The 22,740-nt window shown below is 36.9% G+C and overlaps 1 pseudogene; it reads right to left on the reverse strand.

Annotated features, from left to right (window-relative positions):
* Nucleotides 1–16,653: 16,653 nt before the first annotated feature.
* Nucleotides 16,654–18,172, reverse strand: LOC100923327 (annotated as a pseudogene).
* Nucleotides 18,173–22,740: the final 4,568 nt, after the last annotated feature.

A 22,740-nucleotide genomic window follows, 5' to 3' on the forward strand; every position in this document is an offset into this window, starting at 1 on the left:
TCAGAAATATGATGCACTATGTCCATAATTCACTGAAGGCCATTTTGAGTTGCTCAGTAGCAAATGAGCAAAAACCAATGGGCATGTTAGGGAAATATTGATTTAGAGTGGTACATAGCATTATTAGATTACTGTAATATTTTATAAGATTAGTTTGTCATTCACAAGTAGGGGAGGAGCACATTACAACAGATAACAGAAGAAACCAGAAGATAGACTCTAATTGGAATATTGATCAGCAAAGTTAAATTACTAAGATTATCACAAAAGGTTTTTTGATTATCTTGAATTTATAACTAGTGGTAAGCTTCTTTTAAAAAATGATAATGCAATAAAAAATAAAATTGGAGAAATAATCACTAAGTGCACATATATGAATATGCATGTACATATATATGTGTGTGTGTATAAATGTGGAGAGGGAGGAGGAGAGGGATAGAGAGAGAAACAGACAGACAGATAGATAAAGACAAACAACTGTCTAGCATCTTGTGCCTGCATCAAAGAAGGCACTGTGTTCTTCCAGCAAAGCAGAACTCAAAAGAAATGTAAAATGCACAAGACATCTTTATCCCCAATATTCAAATGGACTACTTGTACCCAACTTGTAGAGCCTTCTGAGCTCATGTTGAACTCATCAGCCACTTTGACCCCAATATCATGATGTCATTAGTCCTTTTTGAGTATAAAAGACTTAAAATAATACAGAGAAAGCTTTGAAATGCAGAATTTTTAGAAATGTTAACTGTCTTCACAAACATTGATGACTGTTGAGATATTTGGTAATAAGTATCCTGAGGTCTTTATAACAATATTCTTCTCCTCTTTATCCACAAAAGGTGAAATAGCTTGAGAAGTAACTATCAGAATATACAAGAACTCTATTTTAGGACTCTGTCCTATCCATCATTCTTAAGCTCTGTTATTTAGTTCATTTAATGGCTATTACTTTCTGTTGATTTAGTCTGACCCTTGGTTGGCTAGGTTAGTGAGAGACATCAACCTAAGTTCCCCAAATATATATTTGCGATTGTTATGCTACTGCCATCATTTTCATGTTTATGTGCACAGATTCATGTCCAATACCTAGAATAGATCCTTGGACACAGTATGATGGTCCTAATTTCTTCTTAAGTACCTAATCTGCAGTTAGAAGGGGGAAAAATGGAAAGAACTGTGGTTCTGAAGTCAAAGGAGCTGGATTCAAATACTGGCTTTGCTATTTGCTAGCTACGTAATCTTGAGCAAGACAGGCTTTATTTCTAAAACAAGGGTGTTGGATTCTGAAGTCCCTTTGCTGGCTTTATAGCTGTTGTCCAATTATTCTCCTTTGCCATCAACTGGGAAAGAAAATTATTGATATGAATTAGACTATCTAGATAGTTTCTGGGGGGGTCAGCACCATGGATGATTATGGCTTTGCTTTCTAAGTAGTAGATACTTGATGGGTTTCTAAGTGGCAAAATGGGACAGAGTTTTCAGCCTGGAGTTAGGAAGATTCATCTTCCTCAGTTCAAATTTGGATTTACACTATTGATCAGAGAAATGCAAATTAAAACAACTCTGAGATACCACTACACACCTGTCAGATTGGCCAGAATGACAGGGAAAGGTAACGCGGAATGTTGGAGGGGATGTGGGAAAACAGGGACACTGATACATTATTGGTGGAATTGTGAACACATCCAGCCATTCTGGAGAGCAATTTGGAACTATGCCCAAAAAGTTATCAAACTGTGCATACTCTTTGATCCAGCAGTGTTTCTACTGGGCTTATACCCCAAAGAGATACTAAAGAAGGGAAAGGGACCTGTATGTGTCAAAATGTTTGTGGCAGCCCTGTTTGTAGTGACCAGAAGCTGGAAAATGAATGGATGCCCATCAGTTGGAGAATGGTTGGGTAAATTGTGGTATATGAATGTTATGGAATATTATTGTTCTGTAAGAAATGACCAACAGGACGAATACAGAGAGGATTGGCAAGACTTACACGAACTGATGCTGAGGGAAATGATCAGAACCAGGAGATCATTATATATCTCAACAACGATACTATATGAGGATGTATTCTGATAGAAGTGGATTTCTTGGACAAAGAGAAGATCTAACTTAGTTTCAATTGATCAAGGATGGACAGAAGCAGCTACACCCAAAGAAAGAACACTAGGAAATGAATGTAAACTGCTTGCATTTTTGTTCTTCTTCTCGGGTTATTTATACCTTCTAAATCCTATTCTGCCTGAGCAACAAGAGAACTGTTTGGTTCTGCACACATATAGTGTATCCAAGATCTACTGTAACCTATTTAACATGAATAGGACTGCTTGCCATCTAGGGGAGAGGGTGGAGGGAGGGAGGGGAAAAATCGGAAGAGAGGTGAGTGCAAGGGATAATTTTGTAAAAAATTACCCTGCCATGGGTTCTGTCAATAAAAAGTTATTAAAAAATAATAATAATAAAAAAATAAAATCTGAATTTAGACATTTCCTACCTGGGTGATCCTAGGCAAATCACTTAACCCTATTTGCCTCATTTTTCTCTTTAAAATTGAGTTGGAGAAGGAAATGGTAAACTACTCTAGTATGTTTGCCAAGAAAACCCAAAATGGTGACACAATGAGTAGGACATGACTGGAAAACAATTGAACAATAGGTATTTTATAGGTTTGGCTAAGAGAGGGAGAAGCCAGAGTTCTAAATATATTTGTCTTGGTCTCTGCTTTTAACAGTTATCAGTTATACAGCCATGCAATCATAAGTCACTTGATTTTTCTAAACCTCAGTTTTCTCATGTGTAAATTGGGAAAAAATAACCATAGTATATCTATGTCACAGAATTGTTTTGCCTCTCCAGCAACATGATGAATATGTAACATCCACTCTCCCACTGATAAGGTAGGTCTCCAGAGTGTGCAGCTCCTTATCCAATCTGAGTTCTAGGGATGGCTTTGAAGCACTGGGAGAAGTAGTTTTACTCAAAATTCCCATTAGTATACATTTTCCCATAATTATCAGATGATATCAGTTAGTCAACCAAACTTAATTACCTTTTAGAAAGTGATATTTTGTTATCTTTTAAAAAGTTTTATTAATATGTCTCATTTTTATATTATAAGTATTTATAGATTATTAGTACTCTATGTGAGTTCTCTTGTGAAAAAGGAAAATAAGTAAAATTAGCAAGATAGTGAACTTGTAGCATATGCAACATTCTACATCTTTAGCACCATCCCACCATTTAAAATTGTTTAATAGGCATCTATTTTCTTTTCCCATTTTCTGTCCCATTGGAAATAAAAAAGAGAAACAAATTATTTATAACAAATACAAATAGGTAAGAAAACAACTTCCCTTATTGTCTGTATGCAAAAATATATCTGTTTCATTTTGCACTCCAAATATTTCCCTTCTCTGTCAGGAAGTTTCATCAATGATCTCTGGAATCATGAATACTCATTGTATTGATGATAGTTCTTACAGCTTTCGAAAGTTATTTGTTTTTATAGCGTTGTTATTGCATAAATTATTCTCCCAGAACAGAATTTGGCACTATGATCATAGGCCTATAAAATTTTGTATATTCTTTGATCCAGCAATACCAGTCCTAGGTTTTATCTCAAAGAGATAGAAGAAAAGTGAAAAAAGTACCTGCAAGTCCTAAAATATTTGTAGTAGTTTTTATGGTGACAAAGAATTGGAAATCAAGGATATATCCATCAATTTGGGAATGGCTGAACAAATTGTGGTTTATGATTGTGATTAAATACTCTTGCCATTAAAAAAATAACAAGCAGGATGGTTTCAGAAAAACTTGGGAAGATGTACATAAACTCATACAAAATGAAGTGAATAAAACCAGGAGGACACTGTATACAATAACAACAATATTGTAAGGATAATCAACTGTGAAAGATTTTGCTATTCTGCTCAAGACAATGACCTAAGACAATTCCAAAGGACCCATGATGAAAAATATTAATCATTTATGAAGAAAGAACTGATGAATTCTGAACACAGATTGAAGCATACTTGTTTTAGTCTGTTTTTATTATGTTTTTGTCTGTTTTATTTTTTTTTTTGCAACATAGCTAATATGAAAATGTGTTTTTCATGGCTTCACATGTATAATTATCAAATTGTTTGCTTATCAACAATTGAGTAGGGTGAAAGAGGAAAAAAGAATTCAGAACTCAGAATTTTTTGAGATGAATTTAAAATTTTTATATGTAATTGGAAAATATTTAATGGAATAAAAAATTTGAAAAAATAATAAAAAAAGTGTTTTTGTTCAACTCAAAAAGATTCAGACCATGAATAGATGCAAAGTAAAGTGAGCAGAACCAGACAACTTATACCATAATGTCATTATTATAAAAACAAAACTTTTTAAAAGGAATGATTTACTAACGTGATATAGCAAAAAGACACCTGCTTCCAAAAAAAAAGAAACCTGTAACATATTATCCCACAAGTATATTTAGGGTCCAAGGGAAAGTGGGCTCAAGCTTAGGGATGTGTGGTGGCAGAGGTAACTCACAACTCCTAATTTTTGGACTTCCTTTTTTTCCCTTCATGGGTAACTTCCCTTCATGGAAGAACTTCAAAGGCATCATGCTCCTTTTTACTAAGTCCTTCATAGAGATCTGAAGCTGCTACTTTTCCTTGGTGTGACTAGTTTGTCCTTCAGTTCAGATGTAAATAGTGCCATCATCTGTTCTGGGGACACTACAAGAGTACTGATGACAAGTATAAAATTATTTTTATCTTAAGCTCATAAAATACTTCTCTAGTCAAGAGGGAAAGAAAAGACTTTTAAAGCTCATTTCTCTCTCCCTCTCCCTCTCTCTCTCTCTTCCTCTCTTCTCTCCTCCTCTCTTCTCTCCCTCCCTTTCTCTATCCTTTTCCCTCTCTGTCCTCCTTCCCCTGCCCCTCCCTTTCCCCCTTATCTCTCTGTCTCTGTCTCTCTCTTTCTCATTCTCTCTCCCCCTCCCTCCCTTCCTCCCTCCCTCCCCCTCCCCTCTCTCTCCCTCCTTCTCTCTCTCTCTCACTCTCCTCCTTCCCTTCCTTCCCTCCCTCTTTCTCTTATTTCCACCCTCCCCCCACTTCCCTTTTAGAGTCTCCTCTCTGCTAGAATTCTTGGGTTTCAAACTGGCTTGTTATTTTATTGATGAGCCATAGGGCATGACCATATTTCTTAAGTCAATACTAACACATCTGCAATGGAAAATCTACTCCATTTTAACTAATGGCTTTCAAGGGCTTCTGATATCCAATCTAATATCCTTAATTGTTTGGTTCAAGAGAAGTATTCTTACCTGGGTTAAAGTGGTTACTTTAAGTAATGTAGATGATTTATTAACTGATTCATTCACTAGAGATTTATAGACCTTTCCCCACACCTAATTCATCCTTTTAATTCACAATTCCAACAAAAAAAGTTTGGATGACTATCTCTTTTACACTCTTCCCCCAAGTTTAATATTCATCATCCTTACCAAATCTGCTGGAGTATGTGTCAAATTCATGGATAAAATATTTTATTCTACTTTATTCATTTTGAGTACCTTTCCCAATGCCTTGTATTAAAGAGACTTAGGAAAGTCTGTGGTAATTAACAAAATTATATACTTCCAAATACATGGTGAAATTAATAAGCCAATGTCAGTTTACAAAAACAATGCTAATTCAACTCTTATAGGTTAGTACCTGCGTTGGTGCTTGCAAAAAGCTTTCCTAAACTAAAAAAATGGGAAAAACCAACCAACCAAGAAAAACCAAACCCAAACCTCTTTTGTTAAAAGGAAAGTCTATTCCTTTATAGAATTTATAGAATTAGAATGTAGCACTGCTGTGTGGATTATTGATTCCAAGGGGATCTAAAGTCTTTAATTTCTCCATTTCCCACAAAAGGGTCCCTTAACTTTGGACACACAAACATAGATGAAGGTTAATCATTGACCAACTGAAAAATTTAAAGAAAACCAAGTGTCCAGTCTCAGAAGGAAAGTCTAGTTCTTATAGAGACTACTTCAAAAAACATGAGACTCTCTCCACAGAGATTTAGGGACTGGGGTTGATTGGAAGTTATCCCTTTATCCTTCTGGTAAGAAATTGTCCTGATTGAAAATATTATCATAATGCTCACAACCCATAAGGTCTTCCAACTAAGACCTAGTCACAGTTTCTAGATAACACACACCAAAATTTTCCCTGGGATCCTAATACCATGGAGGTCTGGGAAAATTTCCTTTGAGTTCCAAAGGGCTCCTGAAATTTCCTGCATTAGAACCTGCCACTGCAAAGGAAACCCAAATGGAATTTCTAACTCATTCTTCACTAGGACAAACAAGTTAAATTAACTAAGATATACTAACTACAAAGCAAAAATACTAAGAGGTGTAAAAAAAAAAAAAAAAAAGCAATTAAGCAATTTGAAGTGATTACTTGAAGTTTTTAGGGCAATAGGTGAATCTGATCATATAGACCTGGAATTCATAAAGATCTCAGACAAGCTGTGCTGGACAAATATCACAAAAAATGCAAGCAGTCTAGAACTCCCTAAAAATAAAACAAAACTTAAAATTCCCACATAAAAATTATCAGGATATGCCCTAGGCAATTTTCTAGACTATTATTTTAAAGATGCAAAATTCATGCTTTTTATATTAGCTGCAATGTTCATATTGCACTGTACAAATACAACAGATTTTAGTATATAAGATTTGAAATAAGCAAAGGTTATTTCGGATGATATGGCCTGATATAAGCAAATATCAGAAAAACTACTATGCAATTATAGTCTAAAACAAAAAGGGAGAAAAATGTAATTTTTTCTAGTGTACCAGGAAAATATGAGCATATTGAATAAAAAGAATCCTGAATGGATAATCTCTCTACTTGGTCCCTCCAAATGCAAAGGAGCCCAAAATTCATCCAATTTAAAGTGCCTCATTTATCAGTGCTCTGTGTTCATTGTCCCAATTCATAGGGACCCAGGCCGTTCAGGACTGTGGGGAAAAGACTGTTTTGGGGGACTATATATGACTAGAATGCTATAGTAAATTAGTCTCCACTGATGGGATTTTCCTCATGATTGTCAATTGATTGGTTAGCTGTTCTCAGGTGGCTTTGATTATTTTTTAATATGAATTTAAACACATAAAAAATTAACATTTCCCTATGCATATCAGAACACTAAAAAAGGGTTTTATATGAAGCTAAATCTCAATACTCATTCCATTAAAAACACTAGAGAACAGAGGACTAAAAGAGGTTTTTCCTTAAAATAATCAGTAACCACTCTCTAAAACTATCAGCAAGTATCATATGTAATGGGGATAAACTAGAAATATTCATAATAAGATCAGGGATGAAACAAAATTGTCCACTATCTCCATTACTATTCAATATTGTTTTAGCCTTAGCAATAAGAGAAGAAGAAGAAGAAGTTAAAGTAATTTGAGTAGATATTGAGGAAACAAAATTGTTACTCTTTACAAATGATATGATGGTATACTTAGAGAAGAAACCAATAAAGTACTAGAAACAGTTATCAACTTTAGCAAAGTTGCAGAATGCAAAATAAATTCACATAAATTATCAGCATTTCCATATGTTACCAACAAAGTCAGCAATAAGAGATACAAAGAGAAATTCCATGTAAAATTACTGTAGATAATATAAAATACTGGGGAGGCTACCTGCCAAGACAAAGTCAGAAACTATATGAACACAAGTACAAAACACTTTCCACACAAAGTCAGATCTAAACAATTGGAAGAATGTCAAGTGTTCATGTATAGGCAAAACTAATATAATAAAAATTACAATCCTGCCTAAATTAATCTACTTATTCAGTGCAAGGTCAAGAATTTCAAGGGAATTAATGAAAAAAAATGCAAATGAAGGTAGACCAACTGTACCAGACTTAAAACTATATCAAAAACAGTGATCCTCAAAACCATTTGGTACTGGCCAAGAAATAGAGTAGTTGATCAGTGGAATATATTAAACAAGACACAGTAGTCAATGACTATTGCTATGTAGTGTTTGGTAAACCCAAAGACCCCAGCTTCTGGGATAAGAACTCACTATTTGACAGAAATTGTTGGGGAAATTGGAAAATAATATCTCAGAAGTTGGTATTGACCAAGACCTAACACTACCTAATACCAAGATAAGGTTGAAATAGGCATATGATTTAGACATAAAAAGTGATATTATAAGCAAACTGGAAAAACAAAGGATAGTCTAGATATCTCTTAGATCTGTGGAGAAAGAAGGAATTTGTAGCCAAAGAAAAACTAGAGTACATTATGAAATTTGAAATGGACAATTTTGATTATATTAAGTTAAAAAGGTTTTGTACAAACAAAACCAAGGCAGACAAGATTAGAAGGGAAGCAGAAAATGGGGAAAAAAATTTTACATTCAAGGGTTTGATAAAAGCCTCATTTCTAAAATAGAAAATTGACTCAAATTTATGAGTACAAGCCATTCTTCTATTGATAAATGGTCAAAGAATATGAATAGACAATTTTCAATGAAGAAATTGAAACTATTTCTAGTCATATGAAAAAATGCTCTAAATGACTATTGATTAGAGAAATGCAAATTAAAACAATTCTGAAGTACCATTACACACCTCTCAAATTGGCAAGATGGCAGGAAAAGATAATGATAAATGTTAGGGGATATGGGAAAACTGGGATACTTACAAATACATTGTTAGTGGAGTTGTGAACTAATCTAACCATTCTGGAGAGCAATATGGAGCTATGTCCAAAGGGTTATCAAACAGTGTATACTCTTTGATACAGTAGTGTTTCCACTGGGCCTGTATCCCAAAAAAGATTATAAAAAAGGGAAAAGGACCCACATGTACAAAAATATTTGTAGCAGCCTTTTTTGTAGTGGCAAGAAATTGGAAACTGAGTGGATGCCCATCAATTGGGAAATGGCTAAATAAGTTATGGTATATGAACGTTATGGAATATTATTGTTTTTGTAAGAAATAGTCATCAGGATGATTTCAGAAAGACTTTGAGAGACTTACATGAACTGATGCTAAATGAAGTGAATAGAACCAATAAAACATTGCACTCAGCAACAACAAGATTATGTGATGATCAATTCTGATGGATGTGACTCTTCAACAATGAGGTGATTCAGGCCAACTCAAATAGATCTGTAATGGAAAGAGCCATCTGCATTCAGAAGGAGGACTGTGAGGTGTGAGCTTATTTTATTTGTAACTATTTCTTCTCTAGTATTATTCTTCCTTTAACTTCTCTTTGAATCACAATTTATTTCCCTTGTGAGTTTTCTCACACCAAATAGTTCATTTTTGTTTATACTTTGTGTTTGTTTCTGTTCGATATTCCATTATCTGTTTTAGAGAAGAGTGAGATTCTTTTGATTTCTGCCATCTCCTGTTTTTCATGGTTGTGTGCCCTGTTCCTCATACATCTAAATTACGAGAAGTAACAATTTCATTCTCTTTTTCCTATTCTCTTCTAGAGAATTTCTTTTATCCTTCCTCCCCTACACACTATTATCTTTCACAACCTTCAGAACAGAATCAATCTACTTTAGTCTTTTTTTTCCCCTTTTTTAGTTCTCTCATTTCCTTTTCATGGCATGTTTAAGTATGCTTTTCTTCTTTTGCTTTTATGTTCATTTGACTATGTTTTGTGTTATGTTCATGCTGTTGTAATATTTGTTAATTGTTTTATATATGGTTAATTGGTTATTGTCCTTCATTCTCAGAAAGAACCAAAATGATATCACGTTGTTGGGGTCAGCATACAGTGTGTCCAACTGTAACTGTTCAGATCAATACTAGCTTAGAATGTTCTACTACATGACTGGCACAAATATGAACATTTGAAGTGGACATTTCTCTAAATTTGTGCATCTCATGTTTATTTTGAGCTACATAAGACAATTCAAGTGGAAGTGATTCAGTTTCTAGGCACAACACTGGTATACTGTTCAGGTTTCTCAAGCACAGGACAGTGCGGTCAGCACACTAGCTCTGTAGAACTTCAGTTTGGTAGGCAATCTAATATCTCTTTTTTCCACAGTTTCCTTTGGATCCTTCCAAACGCTGAACTAGCTCTGAAAATGACTGTGTCAAGCTTATCAACTATGTGTACATTCCTAGAAAGTACACTCTCAAGTGAATTTATCCACAGCATCAAAATTTTTCCATTTCTTGTAATTAAATGGTTCCACATATGGAATATGGTATGTGATGGAGAATCTCTGTTTTCTTAGTATCAACTGTTAAGCCAAAATTAGCATAAGCAGCAGAGAAATGATCCATACTTTCTTGCATCTCAACCTCAGAGGCTGATTGTTTTGCATGTTATTTTGCATATTATTTTGTTTATACATTATTGATAATAGTTAAGTTGCTTAATATATAATCAATTGATAGTGTTATTGTTATAGTTCAATAACTAGCTTTTCTTTATTATTAGCCAGTCTTGTTGCTTTTGATTGCTGTGTACAACAGATATGTGCATACTATTGAATGTGCGTTATATTCTATATTCTTATATTTTATATGTAGGTTATATTCTATATGTAGCTAAGAATGCTGTCACTGTACTGCCCTCCCAGGTAATGCTCTGTTTAGCGTCATGTCTATTGCATGTGCTGTTAATGTATATTTTTTTTATTTTATGTACAATAATTTGAAAGCTTGGTTTTGGGGGACACATAAAAAATTGCCTTTATTGTTTCAAAACACTGATGTTTATATTTATATTTATGGTTATAGGTTTTGAACTTGTCCTAGCTAATCTTTGCAAAGGATAGTTGAGTTCTCTCCAGGAAAGAAATGTAACTCTCAACCCTCAGGGCCAGTTGTATGGAACTTTTTCCTCATTGATGAAGATTGATTACTTAATAACCTGGTCTTGTGCAAGGAATAGTCAGAGTTGGTAAAATTGCAAAGGAAGGATCCTAGGCTCTTTTGATTTCCGACTTTGAGAAAGTAATTGCAGTTTCTTTTCAGATCCACAAAGAGAGCAAGATTCTGGGAAGAACCTGCCATGAAAGGAACTGAAAGTTTATCATGTCCCTGTCCCTAACTTCCTACACTAGAGACTTGAGTAAATTTTCCCCTTGGGTGATATTTGGGAGTCTCTTTCAGTTGAGCTGAGTTATCTCATTCCCAAAGGGAGAGCTCATTTGATTTGTATTGTTTGGTTTATATTCTCATATGTGTACTTCCTCTGATTTCTTGTTTTGCTATCAACTTGGACAAATGTATTTTTTTGATTTTTGCTATATAGAACACATTTGATGGGAAGGAAGACAAGTGTTGGATAGATTTCTTGGGGCCCTTCTTTCCTGTTAAAAAATAGTGATCAGGAACTTATGTTGGACCTAAAAAATACTTCTCTTATGCTATTTAAAGAAGCATACTCATATAATACTAGCTTGAGAACCTTCTGGCCCCAGGTTTCTGTTTTATCTCTTGGTAGGGATCAAATTCCCTCTTGTAAAAGGGTCAGGGAAAAGACCCTAGAGGTATGTATTCTTGCTGACCCATGATGGACAGGCTCATGTCCTACATGGACAAACAAAACAAGTATAATACAACTTACCCCCCTTACATTTATTATGTGTCAGACACTTGTGCTAAGTATTAGGGATACAAGAAAGAGTAAAAACCTGGCTCCTGGTCCTGACCTCAAGGAGTTGATAGTCTATAATGGGGACACTATATGCAAACAACTATGTACAAATCCAATACATAAAGGATAAATTGGGAGATAATCTCAGAGAGAAGGCACTAGTATTAAGGGAAATATAGAAAAATGTCTTACAACATCCTTTAATCGAGATTAGAAGAAGCCAGGAAGTAAAGGTGAAGGAAGAAATTCCAGGCAGTGAAAATACAGCCAGGAGATAGAGTATCTTGGTGGAAGAATAGTCAGGAGGCTAGTGTCATTGTATCTCAGAGGATGGTGGGGAATAAAACATCAGACAACTGGAAAGACAAGAAGGAGCCAAGTTGTGAAGGGCTTTAAAACCCTAAAAAAATACTTTTATATTTGATTCTGAAGGCAATAGCAAGCCACCTTAGGGAATTTATTGAGAAGGAAGCTTGACAGTCAAACCTGTGCTTTAGGAAGATCACTTTTAATAACTGAATGTAAGATAGATTGAATTAGGGAAAGATTTGAGTTAGAGACCATCAAAAGGCAGTCGAGAGTGATCTCAATGAGAAGTGATGAAAGTCTAGTCTGAACCAGGGTGGTGACAGTGTCAGAACTGAGAAGAGGGAACATGCAAATGGCATCTTAGCACAAAGGCAGAACTGACAGGATGAAGCCTTTCTTCATTGTGTCTGATCTACTATTGGCTCACAATATAGCCTCTTCCTTTATTCACTATTATTTTATGGACCCTACTAAGATGGGAAGCCTAGATCTTCTCTGAAGTTCATAAGGTCCTCCTTTAATCAGGACAGAGTAGAGGAAAAGACGTGGGTTTAAATCCCTTCAATCCCAAATATATATATTTATCAGGATCAATATGTATATATTCTAGGCTTGACTAGAATAGCTCTCTCCTGTTTATTGGAACTCTGGGATTCTGAATTCGTTTGCTGTTTTATAGAAAGATCTTTTGGGATTTTACAGATTTTTCCTTAGCTAATACCAGTATCTGGGGAGCTTTGTATTATTTCATTCAGTGGCTTTCAAGACCTCTTTAACCTAGTCCAATGTCTTTTGAGTGATTGACTGGTTTAATAGAAATGTTCCCACCTGGTTAAGGTAGTTACTTTAAGTGAAGTGGGGTGATTGATTGAACGTTCCATAGAGATCTAGGCCTGGTTCACATACAGTTCATACATCTGATTGATTCAAGAGAGAAATCTGGGTGACCCCAAATCTTGCATATATAAAGTAATTTTAAAATTCATATCTGTATATTTATGGGTATGATTATTGTTAAATTTTTATTATAATAATAATGATAATAATTATTATTATTGACTTTGTAGCTAATTTAGGGAATCATTCCTCTGCCCTCTTTCATAGTCTGATATTGAAGTAGCTCCTACCAAATTTCAATTTTACTCTTTCAAAGTTCTCTTTTGCCTTTCCAAGCAGCAAAAGTCTTAAGGATCATTTGAATAAGTGACTGATCACAGGATGAAAACTAAGTCTAGTTCTCTGCTGGAAGTCCTTTGGACTGGCATTGAGGGCCTTTTGTCCTTCAACAACGAGACAGCTCACAGTTGTCAGCATGATATATAGGGAAACATACCTTTCAGCACAGCATCACACAGGTTTTGGACATCCAGTGACTGTCTGGTAGCTGCTGAAGGATACATACTTGCTTTGGTCAGTACCTCTGCCATCAGGTAGAACCATCGTTCTTTAGTTCCAACTGTTCCAGAGTCGAGGCTTCTTTTCCTTCAAAACTGGGAGAGGATAGACAGAAAGTACAGGTATCAAGGCCATTAAAGAAATCTCTGGTCTACAGCCCCTGGCTTCTCATCTCAATTATTTCCTGCCTCAAAAGAATTTCCATCTACCATTAGAATCCATCTTCCAATTTACTCCCCAGGCATTGGATTGAATCCTTACTTCTTTGAAATCATCAACTTGAAACAATATTCTCTGCAGGAGTGGTTCTATTCAAGGACAGGAGCGGATTAAGATTATCACATTTTGGAATCTGGCAGCTATTTCCACCCTCTGATTTAATATTGTTTCTTTTTTTTTTTTTTTTTATTTAATAGCCTTTTATTTACAGGATATATACATGGTAACTACAGCATTAACAATTGCCAAACTTGTTCAATTTTCACCTCTTACCCCCCCCCCTCCCTAAATGGCAGGATGACCAGTAGATGTTAAAAATTTAATATTGTTCTTACTTGTGGACACTTACTATAACACTGCCTCAAAGGTGAGCTTCCTACTCTTTACCAAGAGTGGTCAGCACCTTGTACAAGATCACATCCTTTGGACCAGATTAATACTTTAGAAAGGAAAGCCACTAGTCAGAAGGCAAAGGATCAGCAATGCAACATGGGCAGCTGATCTATAAATCTCTTCCTTCACCTGGAGTGAATTCCCTTCATTCATTTTCTCCGCGTATTTAATTAATGGAAATTTTTGGTGTCAAAGTTCTTCTTTCAAATATAGTCTCCCCTATTCCCACAACTATGATCATGCAAAACATGAAAAAGCATCTAAGACAATATGATCTTTGATAAGAAGTCAGGGATCTAGGATTGGGTTCAAGATAGCCCTGCCTTTCCATCAACATACAGTTAAAAGGCTCTAGGCCTAAACCTTAGCCTAATCAGGACTTCCCAGCTTCCTCTTTTTCAAAAAGCAAGGTGGGAGTAAGTCTTAATTGGTATAAACTTTTAGCTAAAGAAACTCACCCAGGAAGTAAAAAGTTAAAGATAAATAGCAGCAACAAAGTCTGGCCCCAAATTAAGATATCTATTTAAGGCAGTTTTACTTATAACTGTTTTAAGCTTTAAATTCCACCTTATGACCTATGCAGTCACACCTGAATTAAATTCCCAAGCAAATATTAGAAGCAGTCCCAAAGATTTTATCTCCTATAGCAATTATCATTAATCAAGCTAGATGAATCTAGTTCAGAATCACAGTAAAGGTTAATCCTGAAAATTCCAGCTTATACAGCTTAGATAGTTCTAAGTTTAACATTACACAGACATTTTGCCTTTAAAATACTCAAATACAAAGAAAAAATTTAAATTGCATGTTCCATCCGTTTCCACATAAAAGAAACTTTAGATCTTTCAATTTAACATTAATACTCTCTTCATTTTGAAATAACCTATCAAATTACAATCAGATAAAATCCTGCTCCAATATTTTATTGTCTTCCTTAAACAAAGAACTATTATGTAAATAAGCATTAAATAATTTCTTTTAGACAGATGGATCTTAGTAGAAATAAATCCTTTCAGATATTACAGTTCCAAAAACTTCTTAGAGAGCTACTGACCTGAAAATAAAAAAGAAAAATTTTTTATAACATTATATAAAATTAGGCTGTTCCTTTAAACAGTAAAACAATTGATATCAAACCACAAAGTATTTGTACCACATACTTAATGGGGAAGGGTTAGATCACCTACAAGGTCCCTCTCACGTGCCACCCCCCTTATTCCACCATGCTTCCGACCCTAACTTTCACATAACTTTTTTGGGTGACCATTCCTAGGATCCAAGCTGCCACTCAAATAGGCCCAACTCATGGGATATTCTCCTTTTCCATTGGCAAACTGCAGATTCACTAGAATTGTCCTTTTCTTCCCATTTCTGGAAGCTATTTTTCCTGAAACTTTTATCTCTCAATCATCTTTTTCATTCTCTCCTTCCAAAGCTTACTTGTTAAACCTTCTCAACATATGTTAAACACTCCCAAAACCAATATAGATACTCCATTTAAACTATTAATTGCTTTTGAAATCAATCTTTCTTGTTCTCATCTTTAAGTCAAAGAAAAAAATTTAAACTTAAACTTCAAGGTTGCAAATAACTGAACCAAATTTCATAAAACTTATACATCCCAACAGAGATGAGAAATTTTAGTATAACCAGTTATAAATTGTACCTCTAAACAACACACCATCTAAGTAGGGAGATACAACCTCAACCTCACCTAAGGTAAACTACCAGGATTTTGTTTTAATAACCTATATTTTAACTTAAAATCCCAAACACAGCTCTAAATTCCCAAAAATATAAAACCACTTTCGCCATCATATTTAAAATAATGAATTTCACAAATAGCAGTTTCTTTCTTGGTCCCTGTCCTGTGCAGTCAGGACCCGTGGGAGGGAAAGGAAAAGAAGTCACCATCTTCACTCTCTCGATCCCACATACTTCCCTGATGTAGGGGTGGGCTCCCCATTGGCATCTGCTAAAGGTATTTTGATCAGTTGAAACTACTCCTGCAGCTGGAAGGTTTCTCCTTCCACCCTTCTAGCTGCACCTCCAAATAGTCCCTCTCCTCTGTGAGAGAGAATTCAAAATAAACTTAAATTATCCTCCCGCCCCAAGGGCCCTTGGAGGGCTGATGGATTAAACTTTTCTTCTTTTCAGGTACAAATTCAGTCTTCGGACACCAGTCTTTCAATAGTGCCTTGCAGTATCTTTGTCACCCCAGACAAAACAACAACTTAATGCTTAAAGTCCTTCAAGCCTACTCAAACTTTAAATAGATGAAGCACTCCATATTCACAACTGTTTCAAAGATTCACCTCATCTCTTTCACAGCTTTTCAGTAATCAAGGGATGGATGAGAGTGTATTAGAGGGATGGTTCTGTCAGGAGAGGAGGAGAGATATTCAAGGATGTGCAATGAAGTCGGCAGATTTAACGGTTGGCTCTGAGAGGTGAAAGATAGTAAGGGATCCAAGTGACTTCTGAGTTGGGAGGGAGTTGAAGGGAGAGGGGAAGAAGAAGGGAGAAAGAAGAGCATGGAGAAAAGATAATGAATTCAGTTTTGGACATACCGAGTTTAAGATGTTTACTTGTTGGAATCTAGTGTTGGAATCTAAGCTTCAGCCCATTACAGGCTCCCAAACCCACAACCTCCAAAGTCACACAGAGTTGGAGAAAAGGCCTAGCAGCTTTTATTGCCCCTGCTGTGTGCGGCCTTCTTCTAAGGAAGAAGTCATCTTGTCATCGATCATCTTGCGCTCCGGTTTGAGGCGTTTTCAAGATCTGGGCCAGCATGTTGACTGTCTGGTGGCTGCTGGCCCTGTATTTTGGTCTGGAACTTCTTCATCAGGTCCTTGGGTCATGGGCTTTTGGATCAGGTAGCGCATTTGCATTCATCACCTGCACATCATCACTGCTGGACATGGACTTGCCGGACTGAGGCTGGGGTGGATTTCCAGGATGTTGGGGCCCGCATCCAGCCTCAGGCGCTTGGCGGGGAGTATACTGGGTTCTGTCTGCGGGCTTCCCTTGCCCCAGCTTGCTGAGGCTGCCCGGGGGTGGAGGACGTGCTGCCTGTCCAAGCTGGGAGTGCTCGGCGGCTGTTGCCCCTGGAGCTGCTGCCTGAGGCCTTCCGCCCCTCTTTGGGGTCTTCTTCTGTCATGAAGAGGACCGAGGTCACCTGTTGTCGATGTCGTCTCCTCGGAGGTTGTCTGATCCTCGCTCCTGTCTCCTTTCCTCCTCCTCTTCTGCGGGTTGGGGGCCTTCTTATCTTCTTCCTTCTTCTCCTCCTCCTCGGGGGGCTTCTCCAACTGACTCTCCTCACTGCTTTCACTTTCCTCATCAATACCTTTAGGGCCATCCTCCTCCTGCTGGACCACTTGGCTTCCCTACTGCCTCCTCCTCAGAACTGCTGGAGCCATCTGACATGTAGTCCACCTCATGGCCCTCAAAGTCCCCATCATCGCTGTCCTCAAAGGCCTCATCATCAGAGCCCTTTTTCTTCTTCTTGCCCCCCCTGGAGGGACCTGCCTTCTTCTTGCTCTTGGGGACCTTCTCCTTCCTCCCCACTGCTATTGCTGTCATCAGAGCTCATCTCCAGGTCGTGGATGCGGAGCTCACTGGGCTTCTTCCGGCTCTTCTCTTTATGCTCATCTTCATCCTCACTGTGGTCCTGATCCTTCAGCCGCCGCTGTTGCATGATGCTGAAGTGGTTCAGGACTTTGTTCCTCTTTTCCCATTCCTCCTCAGCCTCCTCGGCCGTGAGTGTCCGGTGCCGCGCCAGAGGAGTGAAGTTGTACCAGCTGTCACGGGGAAGTTCAAGACCCCGCCGGGCACTGGATGAAGATGTACGAGGCGTTTTCTGTCCACCCACCCCTCTTCATTCCCTTGAACCTTCTGCCTGTTTTGCCATTGACTTTGAGTAGCCAGGGCTGGTCTTCAGCCTTGAAGGTTTTGAGAAGGCCATGCTTGCTCCTGGCCTCATCCCGGAGCTTCCGATTAAACTCACTGCCAGCCCCAGATTCTGGCATCTCTTCCTCCTGATAGAGCTTCTTGCTGCTCAGATCCCGTTTCATCTTGGCCTGATGCCAAGTGGAGAAGTTGACTTTGTCAGCGGCATTAAAAGCCACGATATTGTACCTTTGAGGTTGTTCTTTGGAACTGAACAACATATTCAGTCACAGTCTGACTGCTGGGCCCCAAGGTCGTCATGGCCAATACCGGGTAGCGTAGTGAACAGCCTGAATGAAGGAGATCCGTAGATTCCTGACAAGTGGACCCACAGCTCCACACCAAACCGGCTTAGACTACTAACCCTGAGAACGTTCCCAAGGAAAAACTCTGGAGTGGCTCCTGGTTATTTATGCTGCTTCTCCCAAGAGCCTCAAGGGAGGTGTCCAATTCAGATATCTCCTATTAAAGCCTGAAATCTCCCAAACGTGTTAACTCCAAAGAGTACTTAAATACTTTTGCCTATAAGAGCTCTCTAAAGGTTAACACAAGCATTATTGTTCATCAGTATTAGCAACTTATCACCTTGTAAGGATTTGTCTAAGTCCAGTAAGCATTGTATCAATTCCATTGAGTTAACCCTAGTTCTGACATCTCCCTTGAGTTTTCATCTAGTTTCAAGTTGAGTTGACATTAGGATTCCAATATTTACTGATTATTCAGTTTAAGATGACTAAAAGGCAAGTTGGAGGTGTGAGACGGGAGGGCAGAAAGATTGGGGCAGATAGGTAGATTTGAGAATTATCAACATAGGAAGGAAATTAAAATCCATGGAAGTTGATGAGAAGTAGCATAGTGGGGAAGAGAATAAGTCCAGGATAGAACCCTGAAGACACCTACATTAGAGGAAAACCTGTAAAGATCAACAGTATCAAGGCCTTTTTATGTGGGGGGAAAAAAAAGAGAAGAAAAATATCAATCTGGCAGGGGAAGATTCTCTGGGTTTCTGACCCAAACCAGAAGCAATTGCTATTTATATTCATTCTGAGGCATTAGACTCAGATATGGGATTTGTTATTAGTCAATCAATAAGAGTCGGAGTGATTTGGATTTAAGATTTGCTCCTTAAGAAAGAAATCTACTCCTATTGTGATGTTTCAGTGATCAACATTTACTTTCCTTTGTTGAAGCATCTGCAGGTAATCCAGATATCCAGGCATTCTTACCTGGATTAAGGAAAGGGAAGGGAAAGAAGGAAGGAAAGAAAAGGAGAAAAAAGAAAAGAAAAGAAAGGGAGAGAAAGAAAAAAGAATGGAAAAGAAAAAATAAGAGCCAAATCTTTTTTGACTATATCATGCACTTCAAAATGATAACGAAGAAATAAGAACATGATTTAAATCACAGGAACTGGGCTTAATGTGGAAAGTGGGGTTAATTTGTCATAGTTTGATCATCACACAATGGAACAATGATACACATATATAGAGAGGTATTTTGTGATAATACCATATTATGAAATAATATCATGCCCATCACTGCTCCCTCCAAGCATCTACAAGAATTTCATAGTTAGTGAAACATTATTGGCTCCTCCTTATGCTATCCTTCTGATAGAAGTAGGGACTGGACCAATGATTTCACTAGTTTAGAGAACTTCCAGATGCCCAGAGGAAATATTCTTTACCAATGCAGATTAGTACCGCCTCTGAAGCTTCTAGTTTTAAAAGAGTTGCTTAGAGCAAAACTTCTTAAACTGTGATTCATGTTCCTGTATGAGGTCTGGTAATGGAATGTGAGCGCTGCAAAATTATAATTTATTATCCGTAAATGTTTGATTTATATATCTATATGCCCAGAATCATGTAAAATCTTGGAGAAAAAGGGAAAAGTTTAAGATGCCCTGGCCTAGAGCACTGAGAGATTAAATTATTTGCCCAGGGTTCATTGTCAATATGTATCAGAGGCAGAAATTGAAGTTTTCTTCATTTCTGCTATACCTTGGTACTTTAGGTTAATTCTTTTTTTGTTTGTTTATTTATTTAATATTTTCCCCCAGTTAACATTTAAAGCAATTTTATTTTTACATTTGTTTCTAAAATTTTTGAGTTCTAGGATCTCTTCCTTATCCCCATCCACAATTAAGAAACCATTTGTGAAGTTATTCAAAACATTTCCATAAAAGTCAAATTGTTAAAAAAATATATATATATATATCGATTTCCCATCCTAATGAAAATAAAAACTCTCAAGATATTTTTTGGAATCGAGAGAGAGAGCGCTTCAGTCAGTATTCTGACACAGGTTCTTCTCTGGCTATGGATGAAAAAGGGATTTTACATCATAAATCCTTCAGAATAATTGTGGATGATTGTACTACTGAGAATTGCAAAGTCACTTATAGCTGGTCATCTCAGAACAATACTATGTATTACTTTGTATACAGTACATTTTACTTTGCTTGAGTTCATGGAGAACTTTCTTGGCTTGTTTTTTTTTTTTTTTTTTTTTTTTTTTTTCCCTGAGAGCATCCTGCTCATAATTTCCCATAGAACAATAATATTCCATCATAAACACATGTCACAGTTTATTGAGCCATTCCCCAATTGACAGACATTGCTTCAATTTCCAATTTTTTTTTGCCCTGAGAAGAAAGCTACTGTGAATATTTTTTTGTACAAATAGGTCATTTTCCTTCCCCTCTCCCTCCCACCCCCAATCTCTTTCGGTATTCCTGCCAAGTAGTGGTGGTGTTAAATCAAAGAATATGCATGAATTTATAGCCCTTTGGGTACAGATTATATCTTTTGATCATTTATCAATGAGGGGGTGACTCTTATTTTTTATAAATTTTACTCAGTTCCTTCTACGTTTGAGAAATAAAGTCTTATCAGAGAAACTTGCTTTGAAATTCTTTTTACAATAATTATTGCTAGCTCCTTCCATTTATTCTCTCCTTTCACTTAGCTTCTCTTCAAAATTGTTTTACCACTGACCACTCCCTCCCTGAAAATGCCCTCTCTTTTATACCCACCACCCTCACCCCTTTTCACATATCCCATTCTCTCCTATTTTTCTGCAGGTTAAGATAAATTTCCATATCCTTATTGAGTATATATGTTATTTCCTCTTTGAGAGAATTCTAATGAGAATAAGATTCACTTTTTCTCTCTCTCCCCCACCTCTTACCCTCCACTGTAAAAACTTTTTCTTCTTTCTTTTTTTATGGCAGATAATTTGTACCATTCCACTTCTCCCTTTCCCTGTCTCTCAGTACATTGCTCTCTCATCCTTTAATTTCATTGTTTTTTTTTTAAAAGATATTATCCCTTTATATTCCCTATATATATTATCCCTATATATTTATATATAATATATAATATATAATATTATATATATATATATATATATATATATATATATATATATATATATATATATATATATATATGGCTTTGTAGCTAATTTAGGGAATCATTCCTCTGCCCTCTTTCATGGTCTGATATTGAACTAGCTCCTACCAAGTTTCAATTTTACTCTTTCAAACCTCTCTTTTTCCTTTCTAAGCAGCAAAAGCCTTAAGTGATCATTTTGAATATAGTGAACTGATCACAGGATAGAGAAACTGGAGGCTCTGAGTTCTCCTGGCTGTGCCACTTAGTTGTTCTTCAACTTGGGCAAGTCATTACCTGTGTGGGTTTGGGTTTCCTAATTTGTAAATGGAAGGAGGTAGACAGGTTTTTATTAGACTAGTCAAGACTCACAATATCTTTATATCACTAGAGACAGTGATCCAGGAAGAATTCCTTGAAATTCTTAAAATGCATACGTTTGTGTATACACACATGTATATTGCATGCACTCATATACCCATGTACCTGCATATATGTGTGACCCTGAGCAAGTTGTTTTACTCTGTTTGCCTTCATTTTCTCATCTGTAAAGTGAGCTGGAAAAGGAAATGGCAAACCACTTCAACATCACTAACAAGAGAATTCCAAATGGGATTACCAAGAGTTAAACATGACTAAAAACAAAGAACACCTTCATATGTAATGCCAAAGGTCACTTTTAATGGGGTGACCAGTTCCTCCATTTGTCCTATTTCATATTCTTCCTTAAGGTTATGACTGACCCCTCTTAATGGTTGAGATAAAGGTGTTATAGACATAGCTTGATGTCATTAGAATATCAGTAACCTCCATCTATGAGGTTATCCCCACCTAGGTCTCTGCATTATGTCATTTTTCTTGTTATTTCATAAGAGGCTTGCTGTCCCGATACTCAGGGCTAGATTTTTTGAGATGATAGTCTCCTCTAGCCCTGGGATCCATTGGTCCCAGTATTTCTCTCCATTTAATAAATTATTGAATTGGTCTCTAATCTCTGTCTTGCTCAGTTTCTTTTGGCATTACATTTGGAGGCCCCAGTGAGATGATTAGAAAATGAGGAGGATTAGAGATGAGATTGCTGCCTTGGGTGGGGTGACTGGGAATCAGCACTCTTGGCCTGGAGAGGTTCGGGCCCTCCTGGTTTTCTTTCCAGAGCCTCTGGGAAAGAGAGCAGTTTCCAGCCACAATAGCCTGATGGTAGACAACCCCATTTTGGCCACAGGAGAGTAAGTTTGTCTGGGTACCATGTGGTTTTGTTTGTTTTGGTTGACTTTTGGGGTGCCCTTTTCTTGGGGTACTGGTTGGTTTGGTTGATTAGTGAAACACCGGACGTGGGGTTACTTGGGGTGCCCTTTTTGGGCGTCCCATTTGATGAATGACCTACTGGACGCAGGGGGTCGCTACTGGAGTGTGATGGAATTTTGGACAAGGTAAAAGACT

Source organism: Sarcophilus harrisii, chromosome 1 (assembly GCF_902635505.1).
Source record: "Sarcophilus harrisii chromosome 1, mSarHar1.11, whole genome shotgun sequence".
NCBI classification, from domain to species: Eukaryota; Metazoa; Chordata; class Mammalia; order Dasyuromorphia; family Dasyuridae; genus Sarcophilus; species Sarcophilus harrisii.